Consider the following 3,863-nt stretch of genomic DNA (forward strand, 5'->3'; position numbering starts at 1 on the left):
ATATGTCAAGTGTATAAATCGTGCATCAATATCATATAACGTTTATATTATATATCAGTAATATATATCATATAAGTATATAACAATGCAATTTATAATTTTTCATGTGTTCTATATCATATCATATGTCAATATCATGTGTATCATGTATATTATATAACTTATGCATGTCATATATTATGTCATGATTAATCATATATAATTGTGTCATATGCATATAGTATCATATTCAGGCAAGTTAGGGCATTTGCTAATTATATGATATTTTCTTGTATTTTGTCATATCTTATCATATATGGTTAAATCATAGCGAGGTGGCTTCTTGTAATAGTTGTTACTCTTACCCGTAGGCGTATCTTGTAACCTTGTGACTCTCAATCTTGTGTGTATTGAGATTACACCACAAACCTATTTTTAAAAGAAAGTCTGCCGGCCCATCTTTATATACATAATATCTTGATCCAACCAACCTGAATTAGTCAATAACTAGTCAACCTTTCTTATAATTACTTATATATGTCATATCATATATTCATCATTTATAATAATAACATGCATCATGTATAATATAGGTATACAGTGTAGTTAACATGTAGATCATTACTATCTTATCAACAGTGTGCACATGTGATGGTAAATTGTATCAAATGCATGTTATGTCAAACATATATATTACTTTGCATGTCATGTAAACTGTATCAGATGCATGTTATGTCAAATATATTACATTATTATGCTTGCTATGTGTTTCATATCTAAATTAGATACAATAACTTTTACTTATTCTATACATTCCCTTATACTTATTTTATACATGGCATTATATTGATCATTTCAGTTAAAACACCGTACATACAAAACTAATTTGTAAAATTTTAATATGATCATATCAAAATGCTCATAATGATAATATCTATCTATAATATACAACTTTAGTCAATATTAGACAAGATTGAGCATTACAACATTCCTATAGATTTAATATATATGTGATTCACCATGCCTAACCATATCCTACCAAATCCTCAACGTATTATAATATAGAGTCAAATTACAACCAATTGCAATACTTGATTGCTTATTTAACCAATATCCTGCACCTATTTGGATATGTGGCAAGCTTAGTATGGTTAAATCTATTTGATTATGTGACTACAATTAGTGCCATACCAACATGCCTTTGATGAAATTAAGAATTTTGTGGAAGAGTCTAAGCATCTTTTAAATTTCAAAAAATATCTAAAATTTTAAAAAAGCAAAAGTTAAAAAATCTAAAATAATAAGAAATGTAATAATATTTTAGATAATAATTAATTGCAAATGTATTATTAGTGCTTAATTTATTTGTTCAAAAAAATATTTAAAAATTAAAAAATATATGAAGTGAAAATATGTTATCTTCCTAATTACTAGTTATCTTATTATGCTTATTTACTAACCACTACTAAGGTACCAAATGGAAGTAGCCTTATGGAGCTTGGTGATTATATAACGCGAAGAAGTTATTGCCATATGTTTGTTATTATGGTTGAAGGAGTGGCTATTATTGTTGCTTCGTTGCAAATGTCAAGGAGGTATGACCTCATGTTAACTACTAAAAGGTTTAAATGCACCTCCCAATCTACTAATAATTTGATCTCAATATTATTTCAATATCATATTCTGTAATAGCCACGTAAATTCTTAACTATTGAGATATTGTCCATTTTGGCCTAAAGGCCTCACAGTTTTGTCTTATTAGTGTAACTTCCCAGGAGGTCACTCATCCCAATTTTTTTTTAGGATTAGTATGCTTAACTACAGAGTTTCTTAAATGAAATTCTAATAGTTACATCCAAAGGCTCTCGATATTTAAGAGTTCAGCTTCTTTTACTTAAGGGATTTCACAATATCCCCCATTTAAATAATTGACATATTTGTTAGTATCCCTATCCCAAAATTATCCATCATGTAGATAGGATTCTAGAGGTGGCTCCTACAAGTTTAAGTGTTAGCTTCCGTCATGTAGCACTTTATTCTATACAATGTTCAAGAGGTGGCTCCCATAATGTAACACTTTGTATTGTATGATACTTAGTTCATATCTTCCAGCTAATGTATTGATCTAATACCATTTATAATTGGTCAAACTCTTAACTATCGAGATATTGTCCACTTTGGCCTAAGGGCCTCACGGTTTTGTACTATTGGTGTAACTTCCCAAGAGGTCACCCACCCCAAAATTTCTCCGGAATGAACATGCTTAACTGCGAAGTTTCAAAAATGAAATAATAACCATTACACCAAAAAGTGCATTGATGCATGTTTAACTTCTTTTACTTAATGAATTTCACATGCTCTTTAAATTATAAACTTAATTGATGCATTGGTTTGAACAAAATGCATCATCAAAAACTCATTGTGTCTAAATTTTGTTTTCAAAACAGTCTCAAGATTAGAATCTTCCTCCATGATCCTCAATTGATGATATTCAAATCTTAAATCAATATTTGAAAAGATTGTGGCACCTTTCAATTTGTTTTTATTATTTTATTTTATATGCACCCTTCAATTGGTTAAACAAATAATTTGTCATATATAAGGGATGCTTATTCTTAATAGTGAATTATTTAATTCTTATTAATCAATACACAATTCTTATCAATGCATCATTCTTCAAGAAGAAAAAGAAGAAGAAGCCCTAAGATAATATCTTGATGATCTTAATGAACACATTTTCTAATAATATAGATGTGGTTACATTTAGACTCTTAAAATGACTTAGCTGTGTTATAGTGATCATATAAACAAGTTCTTCAAACTATTTTACTTGTAGTACTCAATATGTTGCTATAAAATAATATAATTGCTTTAATTTAATAAGGTTCTTCTTACTAAATATTAATATACTATTATGCTTACCTTAGAGCTATAGCCATTATAATTGCATTATACAATATTATCCTTAGTTGTTTAACAAGTTTAAACTTTATTCAAATATTCTATGAACCTTAATTGAACATGTAATTTAATTATTTTATAATTTTTTCTAACAATATCTATTCGAATCTTATTGAAACTATGCAGAGCCTTGATCGAATTTTTTTTTCTAATAAAATTAATTAATGTTTGATTAGTTCAAACAATATTTGATCATAACTCAAAATTTTATCACATGTTTAAATTTTGTTTGAATGTTATTCAAATCAATTTTGATCGCAAGGGGCTTAAACAATAATGTGGGCCATATGGGGTTAAAATTTAATTAATTAGGGTTCCATGGATCAAAATTTGTAGTCACAGATTGTCTCAACATTGACTAAAATTTGTTTGTTTGAAAGCTATTTGAATCAATTTTAGTTATTACATACATTTTGGACCTTAAAATTACTATCTTGAAGTGGTTAGACTTTTGAGTAAGTAATTACATACATTTTGGACCTTAAAATGACATCAAATCAACAATTTAATTATAAAGGATTCAAGAAGATGATTGAGAGTAAAAAGGTACTCGATAATAAATTTTCGGTCTAAGAGAGTCTTTATAGTTATTAAGATTACAATTATAAAATGATGGCTTATGCACAAACTTAAACCAACAAAATTTATAAGCTCAAATAAAATTTAAAATTATTTTAATAAGTAAAAAATTCTATAAATATAATCAAAATTTACTTTCAATTCCTTTTACAACATGTTACAATTTTAGACAGAAATTGGAAGTCTTTTTATAGGCAAAATTTATAATTTTGATTAATAATTAATAATGTTGTTTATATAAATAATCAAAATATAAATTTTAATTTAGTCTCGTTAAATTCAACTTGTTTTGTAGATCCAAAATATTATATAATTGTATAACTTATATCAGAAATGAATTAAAA

The sequence above is a fragment of the Dendrobium catenatum genome, unplaced genomic scaffold (genome assembly GCF_001605985.2).
Source record: "Dendrobium catenatum unplaced genomic scaffold, ASM160598v2 fragScaff_scaffold_390, whole genome shotgun sequence".
Lineage (NCBI taxonomy): Eukaryota > Viridiplantae > Streptophyta > Magnoliopsida > Asparagales > Orchidaceae > Dendrobium > Dendrobium catenatum.